Source organism: Lissotriton vulgaris, chromosome 9 (assembly GCF_964263255.1).
Source record: "Lissotriton vulgaris chromosome 9, aLisVul1.2, whole genome shotgun sequence".
NCBI classification, from domain to species: Eukaryota; Metazoa; Chordata; class Amphibia; order Caudata; family Salamandridae; genus Lissotriton; species Lissotriton vulgaris.
This window is the reverse complement of record NC_141697.1, coordinates 575,114,942-575,129,146: the sequence shown is the minus strand read 5'-3', so window position 1 is coordinate 575,129,146 and position 14,205 is coordinate 575,114,942.

The window sequence follows — 14,205 nt, the reverse complement described above, 5'->3', positions numbered from 1 at the left end:
CCAGGGCGGACGAACTCAGCCGAAGGTGCTCGATGGATCACGAATGGCGTCTGAACTCGGACGTGGCGCAAGGCCTCTTTCAGCAGTGGGGAGAGCCTTGGTTAGATCTATTCGCCACTGAAGAGAATGCGCAATGTCATCAGTTCTGCGCGTTGGAATCTCCAAGGCGGCACTCGCTCGGAGACGCTTTTCGTCGCAAGTGGAGCTGCGGTCTGTTGTATGCCTTTCCGCCTATACCACTTCTGCCCAGAGTGCTGAAGAAGATCAGGCGCGACCGGGCACAAATCATCCTTGTGGCTCCGGACTGGGCACGAAGGTACTGGTATCCCGAGCTACTCAATATGTCAGTCGATCCACCGGTTCGTCTGCCTCTTCAGGAGGACCTTCTGTCGCAGCAGCAGGGGACGGTCCTCCACCCGAACCTGTCCAGTCTCCACCTCCATGCTTGGAGATTGAGCGGCAGTTGAGGCCATTTGACTTGCCTCCTGAAGTCTGTAACATCATTCTGGCAGCCAGGCGTCCCTCCACAAAGTCGGAATACGCCTGCAGGTGGAATAGATTTGTGGCATGGTGCACAGCAAAGGCTGTGGATCCCCTCAATGCCCCTATTTCTGAGGTTCTCCTCTTTCTTCTCTCTCTTGCCCAGCAGGGCTCTGCTCTGGGCACTGTCAAGGGCTATCTTTCAGCTCTTTCAGCCTTTCTGAGGCTGCCTGACCAGCCTTCTTTGTTCAAGTCCCCTATCGTTAATCGATTCCTGAAGGGCATCACTCATACGTTCCCTCCTGTTCCCTTTGTGATGCCTCAGTGGGACTGGAACCTGGTTCTTACGTTTCTGATGTGCGCTCCCTTTGAGCCACTTCACAACTGTCCTCTTCGCCTTCTTTCTTTGAAGACTACCTTCCTGGTAGCCATCACCTCTGCCAGGAGAGTGAGTGAGCTCCAGGCTCGATCTTGTAAGCCTCCTTTCCTTTCAGTCAATCCGGACAAGGTTGTGTTACGAACGAGGCCCTCCTTCCTACCCAAGGTAGTCACGGCCTTCCACATTGGGCAATCCATTACCTTGCCCACCTTCTTTCCGCCTCCGCACCCTTCGAGAGAGGAGGAGAGGCTCCACCGTCTTGACCCAAAACGTGCGCTCTCATTTTATTTGAATCGCACACAACAGTTCCGGGTAGATGATCAACTCTTTGTTGGATACGCGGGCGCTAAGAAAGGGAAAGCGGTGCACAAGCGGACCATCTCCCAGTGGATTATCTTGTGCATCCAGGCGTGTTACTCCTTGGCTAAGAAGGAACCCCCTGTTGGGCTGAGGGCTCATTCCACTCGAGCCACAGCCACTACAACTGCCTTGGGTCGAGGTGTGCCCTTGCAGGACATTTGCCAGGTGGCTACGTGGGCCTCGCTGCACACATTTGCAAGACACTATTGCCTGGACAGTCAAGTCCGGAGGGATGGCTACTTTGGCCGTTCCGTCCTCCAGGACTTTCTGGTGTGATTATTGGTTCGCAGACCCACGACCACGGGGTTGGTATTGCTGGGGTATCTATTCTAAGGTAAGGAATCTATCACTAACGTGTCTCTTTCAGATGCACAAGTTACTACTTGTGTAACGATATATCTGTAAGAGACATTAGTTAGTGATAGATTCCTTACCGACCCACCCATCCTCCCCGTTCTGTGAACCGATATCTAGGGTTACGGTCATCCCCTTTCAGGGCCCTAGTTTCATGGCACCAGTATTAGTTTTTGGCATGGCTCTGTGCTTCCGGCGCAGAAAAGCTGTGTCTAAGAACTGACGTGGAGGCGGCGTCTAAGTACTCCGACGACGTCATCACGGCGCCCACGACGCCGACGATGGACACGGAGCCGCAGATGACGCCTACCGACGCGCAAGGGTACTGCTACACAAAAGTTTCCGGATCCAGTCTGACGCCTGGGGATATTCTAAGGTAAGGAATCTATCACTAACTAATGTCTCTTACAGATATATCGTTACACAAGTAGTAACTTGTGCTTTATCTAAGCACAATAGGTGCTTTCATATGCCACCATTAAATCAACTATATTTGTTTGGCACTCGTGACTTGAATATGCTAAAATCATGTACAACATTCACTATGAATTGGCACAGTCCAGTTTGGATATACTAGCTCTTTCTTTGCCTTGGTGAGCATGACCGGCGACAACGCCGCCAAGTGCAGAGGGTCAACAGTACGTGTACAGTGCCTATCGTTCTTCTGTGTGTTACACTGTACTTTTGCGGTCATAGTCCTCTCCCTTTCTTAAACTGTTGACTTAGTGCCCAGTGTGACTGCCCGAGCTCCGCTTTGATGACTGCAAAACTGTGCAAAACCTGTAGACCTACTCAAAATGTTTGCTTCTGGGGTGCAATGGCATTTCACAGTCAGCACTTACTAAAATACGGACTCCAGAGTTGTTCTTTTTCTTAAACAAACAGCATTTATCAAGGCCGACCTTGTGGGCTCTGTTATTTGATGTAATAGACTTTTTTGTCTGCTATTCTCGCTGTTATCAAAAGTCCATCATGTTTTTGAATCCGGTGTACTGCAATCTGACATGGTAAATGCATATTTATTCCAAATGAACCAACCAGAGGAGGCCACGTCCTTCCATAATCAGACTATTCTAGTCTTTCACAATTGTTTTGCTTGTGTTTGCTTGACACACTAGGAAGCTCAGAGCTTTGCTGCACATTCTCATTACCATGTTTAGCTCGTGTTTTTGCCACTGCCCTGTGTTTGGAAGAGCAGACCTCTGATACATTCCAATCCGTTTAGTCTGAACTGATTTGCAATAATGTTGTTTGTAATCTTTTGGCACAGAAGTACCATACCTCTTTTGAACATGCTTGAATCTGTAGAGAACCTAATCTTTACTATGATTGCTAGCCAGTGGGTTGATTTACCTTATTGTTTTTTTAACTGCCTGAGACGGACTGGCATTCAAATATGTTTAGCACCACCACAAGCCCTTTGTTTTGCCTTCCTCGTGCTCTGCATTTCTGTGTTCAATGCCACTGTGGCCCATAAGAAGTGCTACAATATGTTTGGTTTGGAAGGTTCCAGGCAAATCATTCACTGCTGTTTTGTTATGGAAGCCATGAAATACGATGCCACCATGTCTGAGTTTGCCCTTATGGCATTGGTTTTAATTTACAGCCTTATGGGTTGTGCAAGGGATGCATCCTTAAAAAGCCTTTCATGCTCATTTACGGCAGCTCCCCATGGGTCAGATCAGTGGGCAAGCCTATACATACCTGAATTTGTTTTCCGTAATTGACCCACTGAAATATAATTGTCAACAAGTAATTACGTTTTTGTTCTTTGTTTTTTTTTTGGCAATTGGTTTGTGAAGATGTAACCGTAGACTGTTTTTTTCTAAGACTTATTGTGTTTCTGTGTTTACAGGTTTCCCCAGTGGAAAACCCTTTAAACGCGTTTGGGGGATGGGTCTAGTGTGACTTAGCAAAACATAATCTTCAGTTTTGCTATTTACATGTTGTGGTCTAGTCTATGTGAATTGTATTTCCAGTAGGAGTGTTGGTATCGTAGATGATACGTCATATTGCTGCTACCATCAGATTTTGCAGACAGTAAGCCTGTGGAAAGTTTATTGGCCTAATCCTGCACAATTGGAATCATGTGCTCAGAACATATGCAAAACACACTCTGTAAATAGTATATTGTGGGCTCCTTGCAGCCAGACACACTGCAAAAAATACATTATTCATTGGGTGCTCTTAGTGTGGTCAGGCAAAGGCCACACAAATACACTTTTGGTATACCTCAATTTTCCAAAATATGCTAGGCACAAAAAAATACTATTAAAAGTATGGATAATGTAGGTAAGAGACATAGATGTTCAGTAGCATTTAAATTGTTGGAGCCTGTAGTTTCACTTTTTGTATTAGAAGTATAAACCGGTAAGGTCCAAAATGCAAAGGGCAGCTGGGTAAAGCATAAGAACTGGCTGAAGGTGTCGCAAAATGCAACAACACACACATCTATGCTGCATAAATGTACTACACACAATACATTTTAACACCTCATAATAACATGCCGCACAATTCAACTACACACACTTCCATTCCACGTCATTCCTCTCCATATGACATAAATGCAAAATAATAAAATAAACTCCACAGATTTCAACTACGTTCCATGCTATTAAATTCGACTTCACATAATACCACTATGCCACATAATTGCACTCCACTCCAGACAATATAATTACACTCCACGCAACACAAGTCTACTCCAGATAATTCCACTATACAGAATTGCACTCCAACCTTCATTTCATCACACATATTAACACTCTACATATCTCCACTGAATTCTAAAACATTTAATTGCACTATACAAATTACATTCAAATTTGCAACATGCCACATAATTCCACAAGTTATACTACTCCAACCATGCTACATATTACCGCTCCAAACCATCCCACGTAATTCCACACAATTCAATGTTAAACAATATAATTCCACACCAAACTACATAGTTCAACTACACAATACCTCCAATACACACCATAGATTTCAACATCATGCCACAAACTTTAACAGAACACCACATAATTCAACTCCACAACATGCAACTCCACAACACACAATACCACTCCATATAAATAACTCCATAAAACACAATCTTACTTTACATAATTCTGCAACAGTTAATACGAATTAATTGCTATCCACATAATTCCACTGCACACCATACCACATATTTCCCACTACACAACTCTAAACCATGCAATCTCACACCACACAATTCCACAACAAAGAAGTCCAATACAACCCATCTCTACATTGCACCTCCACCAACCCTGTTATCTCTCCCCCGCACCCTCTGCCCTTATCATCTCTCTCTCACACTTCCACTACCCACTCTCATCTTGCAATTCCACTGCCCCCTCATCCCACCCTCACACTTCTCCTTTCTATACTGCCTGCTCATACATGCTACCTTTCTGTACCTCCTCGCGCTGTGCACTGGTCCACCTCTCGCCTCCCCACCTTCATCTGGGTGACCCTCCCACTCCTCCCTCTCTCGTACTCTCTCTCTCACACCTCACACAAACACACCCTATTCATGCGTCTGTGGCCTGACCTCCCCTTCATTCTCTCTTCCTCACACACTCTTGCTGCTCCTCTGTTACGAGCTCATTCACCACTTTGTACGCAAACTAGCTATCTTTCTCTATCTTCCTTTCTATTGATTCTGTGCAGCTATCACCCCTATCTAGTCACCATGTCACATAATCCCACTACACAAATATACTACATATCTCACAATTCCACAACTAACCATTCCAATTCAACCAGCATAATTCCACTCCAAGCCACATACATCCACTCCACTCCAAACCAAAAGACATGGGCAAAAAACATTGTCATTTACAATGCCAATAGCTCTAACCCTCACAAATGCGAGACTGATTGCATTGAAAATGCTTCTTTAGGGCTCGCAAGCAAAGCGAGCGAAAAACCCTTTTATTAGGGTTTCAAAAAAGGACCTTGAAATTCCACATAGCTCGTGCATGTGCATTTCAAGGTCCATTTTGATTGGGCTTTGCAGTCGTGCTGTTTCATTACAGAACATGCAATAGGCCATAGGTGGTCGCATAGCTCCACCCATGGCCTATTGGTGTCTGTTACGCGCACCAAAGCCCATATGTCTTCAATTATGGCGGCCAGACTCGGCCGCCATAATTTAAGACATATGCTCGCAGTGGCGCGCGCGCTGCACTACTCACAAGCTTTTTTTTTTTTTAATCCATTTCACGGCCGAAGCAACTAAACGCTGTCCTAGGCCGCTGAGCTGCTTGCAATAAGAACCCTGATGCATAAGGACTCTGCTGGGCCTGTTAGTAGCCTCGTTTTGGCTTCTAGAGAGAAATCCCACGCAGCATTGGGTCGCTCGTTGCAATGGTCTTTGCAACCGGTTTTGCTCCACCGCATGTTCTCTTAATGCACGGGTTTGCCCAACAGCGTTTTCTCTTGATGCACAGGTTTCCCCAACAGCGTTTTCTCTTGAAACACGGGTGTGCCCAACAGCGTTTTCTCTTAATGCACAGACCTACCTGCATAATTTCCTGTTTTTTTATGACCTTGAGTATTTCCTACGACCCCTTCATTTGCCTGACTGTTTGGGGCGGTGCCCACACCTAAACGTAGTATACTTTGCAGAGATGTTGAACTGGGACTGTGGAATGCTGCGGCTGGAGGGGAAGTGGGGAGGTTTCAGCATGCCAGGCTGGTGAGTAGGGGGTGGCGGGCGAGGGAGAAGGCGCGCGCCAGTCTCGCTGTAATGACAATGCGGAAACAGTCTGCCTATATATAGCCCCCGGAGCACCACTAACCAAGATGCGGTCCGGAGGAAGCTCCGTAGGTCACAAAACTTCGTAATCCTGGAAATCAAGTAAGTTAAGGGGTCTGTTGTCCAGGGCCAACATGGACCGGTGGCCCAACGATTCCGAATACCGAAAACCATTTAGGTTTATGACATCATCGACAAGAAGCAGTCATTTTTTGGCCTAGCATTAACGCAGCAATCCTTTCCTTTCTATCCATAGATTGAGGCAGGATCCAAGCATTCCTCCGTAGACCACGGGGCTAAGTTAGGACCCATATCAATGTATGTCAATGTCTGTCGTTTTTCCATTACATGTGATATGTGTGTTTATCACTAACCACAGGTTTTCCTGTTTTTAAATTTCACGCCACCAGGCTTTTTTTCACTAAAAGAGCATGAACGGACGCACAGTTGGAGGATGGATGAATGTTAGGTGCACAACCATTGTCGATATCCTACGGGGCACACTGCCCCCTGTGCATAGTTTACCCATTTGTTGTTTTTTATTACAGGTACAACGTGAACCATTAGGACGTATGTACTTATGCATGCTTTTTTATTGCAGCATTAATCTCTGAGTTTTTTGTTCACTTTAATTCTTATATCAGCACGATTTAGGAGTGGCGTACACAGGGCTGGTCCCTGTTGTAGCCCTGACGAAGAGATAGGGGTATCTCGAAACATGTTGGCTAAGTAAATAGGCATGCCTCACTCATTATTAGTAGGACCCTTTTTCTCAACCCCATTTTTAATATACCACCAAGGAGCCAGAATAAATTATTTACAGCTCACTAAGCAGGTATTTTTAAACCACTAATCATATACCACTCCGCATTCACTTTTCACTCCCTACACCACACATAGTCCATCACAAATAGTGCTCCTACGTAGTTCGCAAGTCGCAGCACGCCTCTGCCCGCAGCGGACTGGGATGGCCCCAATGATGAAGCATGTCACAGTGGGGAAACCATGGTGAGTGAGGGGACACTAAAAAGAAATATCATTTTCTTTTTCTTCCTTTTTTTACTTTACAGTTATTCCAACCCCAATGAGCGTTGTGAATTTGACCTAGGCCAGGGTTTTTGACTTTTGTCTCCACAAAAGTTTTTTGTTCATTGCTAAATACTAGGAGGGTGAACCTGGTCATACCCTCTTGCTCTCCCCCATTTTTGATACAACAGTCTGAGGCAGGACACAGGTTGTCCTATAGAGTGAATCTGCATGTTCAAGAGCAGACTGTCCCCACAAGCTCATGGAAGAGGAGATCCCCAACACTCCCACCCACAGAGGGCGTGCACGCGTCACACAGGGTGGCCACATCATAAAGGGTGCCCACATCACACAGGAAGTCCGCCTTAAACAAAATTTCATCAGACATTGTAAATTGGGAATCAATGTAACACAGGGTGTTCACAATATACAGGTTGTTCTAGTCATGCAACCTGTAGTTATGAAACAGGGCGTCCTCGTGATAACGGGCAATTTACTTTACACAGAATGTTCACATCGCGCTGGGAGTCTGCGCGATACAGGGTGCGGATATCATACCGGGTGTCCCAACCATACTAGTGTCCTCATCTTACAGGGTGCCCACAGTACTGCGGCACCCACATTATACAGGGTGCACGCATTCGGCTGATGGCTCACTTTGTACGGGGTCGTCCCCCTGTATAGGTGCGGAGTTCCACTTAAGGGCAGCAGGCTCCATTGTGGGCCCAGGGTGACCCCTTTACACAGAACGTGTCAGTTTTACGGTGCAGCTTTCATAAAATCAGGAGGGAGGCGGGTGTGTGTGAGGGTGGGAGGGGGCCTCTCCGGGATCATGGCGCGATCTCACCCCCTTCCATAGGCGGGGGAGTGTTGTCTTTACAGGGGTCGGTGTGATCTGTACATGAACAGAGGCGGGCTTTACAATGCTCGGGAACCTCTGTGTGTCTCACAGGGGTCGGCGTGATTTGCACAGGTGCTGGACACCCTTTCCCAAGACACGGCTCTCGAGGACTGTGCAGGGGCTTGTGGCATCTGTAGAAATGCCTATGGTCTGAACAGGTGAACCCACACAAGAAGATATTGTCCAGGCCTGCTACATGCCAGGAAGAGGGGACTTGTCTAAGGTGGGATTGTGCATGGGAGGTCTTTGTACACGACCCGGGCTGTTCCAGTGTGTTCAGGCGAAGGGCTTGTGCTGGGGCAGGGACTGTGCCTAGATTGTCTGTGTCACAGCACGGGTCGTGCAGGTATTGTCTGTGCCACAGCATGGGGGCATGCAGGTATTTGTGCTCCACAGCAGGGAGTGGTGCCCATATTGTCTCTGCCACAGCAGGGGGCGTGCAGATATTGTCTGTAAAACAGCACTGGGTGGTGCTGGTATTATAGGTGCCACATCATGGGTTCGTGATGGTATTAAAACATAGCCAAGCGTTGCATACCAGTGCGTAGCATCACATAACTTAACAAAACTTAACATAAAAAACATAGCCTAGCCTAACATAACAAATCATAACATAGCATAACAAAACATATCATAGTACAGCATAACATTGTATAGCATAACAAAACATAGTATAGCATAACAAAACATAGTATAACATAACATAACATAACAAAAACACAACACAACACCACCTAGCCTAACACAACACATAACATAATATAGCATAACATAACATAGTATAGCATAGCATAACATAGTATAACATAACACAACACAGCACAACCTAGCCTAACACAACACATAACATAGTATAGCATAACATAACATAGTATAGCATAACATAGTATAACATAACAAAACATAGTATAACATAACAAAACATAACACAACACAACCTAGCATAACACAACACAACACAGCCTAGCCTAACACAACATAACACAGCCTAGCCTAACACAACAAAACATAGCATATCATAACAAAACATAGCATAGCATAACAAAACAAAGCATAACAAAACACAACAAAACATAGCATAACAAAACATAGCATAACAAAATATAGCATAACAAAGCATAGCATAACAAAACATAGTATTGCATAACAAAGCATAGCATAACAAAACATAGCATAGCATAACAAAACATCGCATAGCATAAAAACACAACAAAACATAGTATAGGAAAACAAAACATAGCATAACATAGGAAAACAGCATAGCAACAACACATAGCATAGCATAACAAAACATAGCATAGCAAAACACAACAAAACATAGCATAACAAAACATAGCATAACCAAACAAAACATAGCATGTCATAACAAAGCATAGCACAACAAAACATAGCATAGCATAATAAAACATAGCATAGTATAATAAAGCATTGCATAACAAAACACAACAAAACATAGCATAGCATAACAAAACAGCATAGCAAAACACAAAACATAGCATAGCATAACAAAACACAGCATAGCATAACAAAACACAACAAAACATAGCATAGCATACCAAAACATAGGATAACAGAACAAAGCATAGCATAACAAAACACAGCAAAACATAGCACACCATAGGAAAACCTAGCATAGCATAACAAAACACACTAAAACATAGCATAACAAAACAAAGCATAACATAACAAAACCACATAGCATAACAAAGCATAAAAAACACAAAACATAGCATTACAAAACCAAGCATAACAAAACATAGCAAAGCAAAACACAACAGAACACAACAAAACATAGCATAGCCTAACATAACACAACACAACAAAACATACCATAGCATATCAAAACACAACAAAACCTAGCATACCAAAACATAGCATAACAAAACATAGCATAGTATAGCATAACAAAACATAGCATAGTATAGCATAACAAAACATAGCTTAACAAAACATAGCACAGCATAGCATAACAAAACAAAACATAGCATAACAAAACATAGCATAACAAAACATAGCATAGCAAAACATAGCATAACAAAACACAGCATAGCATAACAAAACACACCTTTGCCTTGGGCACCGGAAGTAGGTGTCCCCCCCACTCAAGTCCTTGAGAAACACCAAGTCCCAAAAGAAACAGCAGGCCTCATGTGTAGCAGACTGGGAGAAAAGCGGTTATCATCACACAATGTTCTGTTATTGGCCCATATGAAAGGGATGCATGGGGAAAGAGCAGCTGTCATGACCCTTCAACACAAGAGGGGGGAGTGCCGGCATAACCCCTCCCCCACAAACCCATAGCTGTAAGTGGTGTTTGTGTTGCATGTGTCTTATAATGGGAACTTTTTACTGTGTCTGTTGGCACTGTTTAGAACAAACAGTTATGTGTGAGTCAAAAATCAGTTAATCAGTTGCCATAAGCAAACAACAGGAACTATTCCAGTTTGTGTGGTGCAAACAATTTTTTTTGAGATTACAAATGTTTTGTTTTGTTTCTCCTAAATGTGAGAAGTCACCTACAAGCATCATGTTTCACCAACACAGACTATGTAGATTATGACGCTCCATACACTTACGTATCTACAATGTTTATCTGCTTTACCGGTGTTTCAAAGAGCCGGTCTCATATGCTAGCTGCTGGTGACTGGACCGAACAAGCATTTGCAATGCAATAGGTCTCGCATTTGTAAGAGTTTAAGCTATTAGCATAGTAAATGACAATGCCTTTCATTTTTATGTTTTGATAATTAACACATCAATAAATGGCACTATCTTTTACAATTCCAATGTTTTTAGTGATTTGTAGTGACCCCCGAAGAAGGGCTTGTTACAGCCCGAAATGCATTGAGTTTTTTCTAAATAAACATTGCTTTTAGACGAAGCATGCTTCAGTTTGTGTTCTTGATAAGCGGTCCAGTTGGGCACAGCTTGAGCACAAGAAGCTTTGAAAATGGCATGACATCCCAACTTGTCGAATATATGTGACTAAATGTTAAAGTTGATGATATTTTGAGGAGTATTTTGATGAAATTGAGTTAAATGGAGCATAAACATGGAGCAACTTGCACAGGTCTGCCAGATTGGGTGGTATGAGGTAGTTGACATGCACCTTGGTCAGGCACCGATGACATTGGCTCAGAGGTTAGATCTTGACATTCGGGGGTCGTCTCACTCATGATTTCAGGAGCTGATGAACACTGAGGTAGGTGTTTATAGTGTGACAAGTCCCATGCGATGGATATTCCCAGACGATGTGCTGCCACCATTTGTCCTTTGCATGTTATGACCCTCAAAGGGTTGACAGCAAATGGAATGCCTGTTTACCGCTTCCATTTCTGTTTTACTAGTACCCAGCCCCCTTTATCGAAGACTGTGTCCTGGGCGCATTGGCACTGATCAGCATATGTTTTCATTTTGCACTTTTGAGAAGTGTCTGTGGTATAAACATTATCGGCATTCTTCGATAGGTCTGATGTCCATTGTGGTAGTTTGGTTTAGATGGCTCTCCCAAATAGTAAAGTGCCAGGACTTTCATTAGTTGTGAAGTGAGGAGTTGATCGATAGGCATGAAGGTCTTGACAGATGGTTTGGTTTCGATCGATTCCCTCCTTCGATGCTCACTGAATTACTCTCATGAGGGTGTCCATAAATTGTTCAACAACACCATTGGCCTGGGGCCAGAGAGGTATACTCTTTTGATGTTTGACATTGAGTCGAACAAGAAACTCTATTGAAAGGTGGGCCATTATCACATTTGAGCATAGCGAGGATTGCCCCACACTGCAAACATGTCATCAAGCCACTTCATGGCTTTGTTCTGGGTTGCTGATGATAAGCCTTCTACTAAAGGAAAACATGAATACTCATCAATGACTACCATGAGAGGATGTCCATTTCCTAGGGTATGTTACTGTTACATCGCAATTTTTACATCGTAATGCTGTTACAACGCAGCTTTTACAACGCTGGTTCCATTACATCGGATGCTATTACAATGCAGGATATTACATAGCAGATGCTATTACAACGCATACCATTACATCGTAAGTATTGGTAAGTATATAATTTTTATTTTATTTTATTTAATATTATTTAATTAATTTAATTAATATTAATTATAAATAAATATATTTATTTATGTTTTTTAATATTATAAATTAAATATATTAATTTAAGTAATTTTTAAAATAAGTATGAATATAGGAGTATATGTTTTGGGGTACTGAGGTATATGTTTTGGGGTGTTTGGGTATTTTTAGGTTTTAGGGCTGGGTTTGGGATTTGGGGTACAGGGGTATTTTTAGGTTTTAGGGCTGGGTTTGGGTTTTGGGGTACAGGGGTATTTTTAGGTTTTAGGGCTGGGTTTGGATTTTGGGGTACAGGGGTATTTTTAGGTTTTAGGGTTGGGTTTGGGTTTTGGGGTACAGGGGTATTTTTAGGTTTTAGGGCTGGGTTTGGGTTTTGGAGTACAGGGGTATTTTTAGGTTTTAGGGCTGGGTTTGGGTTTTGGGGTACAGGGGTATTTTTAGGTTTTAGGGCTGGGTTTGGGTTTTGGGGTACAGGGGTATTTTTAGGTTTTAGGGCTGGGTTTGGGTTTTGGGGTATAGGGGTATTTTTAGGTTTTAGGGTTGGGTTTGGGTTTTGGGGTACAGGGGTATTTTTAGGTTTTAAAGCTGGGTTTGGGTTTTGGGGTACAGGGGTATTTTTAGGTTTTAGGGCTGGGTTTGGGTTTTGGAGTACAGGGGTATTTTTAGGTTTTAGGGCTGGGTTTGGGTTTTGGGGTACAGGGGTATTTTTAGGTTTTAGGGCTGGGTTTGGGTTTTGGGGTACAGGGGTATTTTTAGATTTTAGGGCTGGGTTTGGGTTTTGGGGTATAGGGGTATTTTTAGGTTTTAGGGCTGGGTTTGGGTTTTGGGGTACAGGGGTATTTTTAGGTTTTAGGGCTGGGTTTGGGTTTTGGGGTACAGGGGTATTTTTAGGTTTTAGGGCTGGGTTTGGGTTTTGGGGTACAGGGGTATTTTTAGGTTTTAGGGCTGGGTTTGGGTTTTGGGGTACAGGGGTATTTTTAGGTTTTAGGGTTGGGTTTTGGGGTACAGGGGTATTTTTAGGTTTTAGGGCTTGGTTAGGGTTTTGGGGTACAGGGGTATTTTTAGGTTTTAGGGATGGGTTTGGGTTTTGGGGTACAGGGGTACAGGGGTATTTTTAGGTTTTAGGGATGGGTTTGGGTTTTGGGGTACAGGGGTATTTTTAGGGTTCAGTTTTTAAAAAAATACGACTTTAATTAAATTAAATTAATGTAATTAATTAAATTTAATTAAATTTATTAAATTATATTAATTACAATTTTAGGATTAATTCAATTATGTTAATTAAATTAAATTAATTAAATTAAAATAATTACTATTATAAAATTTATTAAATTAAATTAAAATTATATTAAATTCATTAAACTACATCAATTCCAATTTTAAATTTAATTAAACAAAATTAAATAAATTAACTTAATTACAATTTTAAAATTAATTACATTATATTAGTTAAATTAAATTAATTAAATTAACTTAATTACATTTTTTTTAAAAAGATATACTTACCTATACTTACGATGTAATGGTATGCGTTGTAATAGCATCTGCTATGTAATATCCTGCGTTGTAATGGCATCCGATGTAATGGAACCTGCGTTGTAAAAGTTGCGATGTTACAGCCTGCGTTGTAAAAGAACGCGTTGTAACATCATAGATCCTTTCCTAGATGCCCAAAGACATCAACTGCAACGCTTCCCAATGCATGCACAGAAAGGTCATAAATTGTCTATGGGTGCTGCGTCACTTTGGGGGATAAGCAATTACAGAGGTGGCATGCTCTCAGCTCCTTCTCAGCGCATTTATCTAGGCGAAGGAGCCACACTCGGTCTCTTAGGACTCTTTTGGA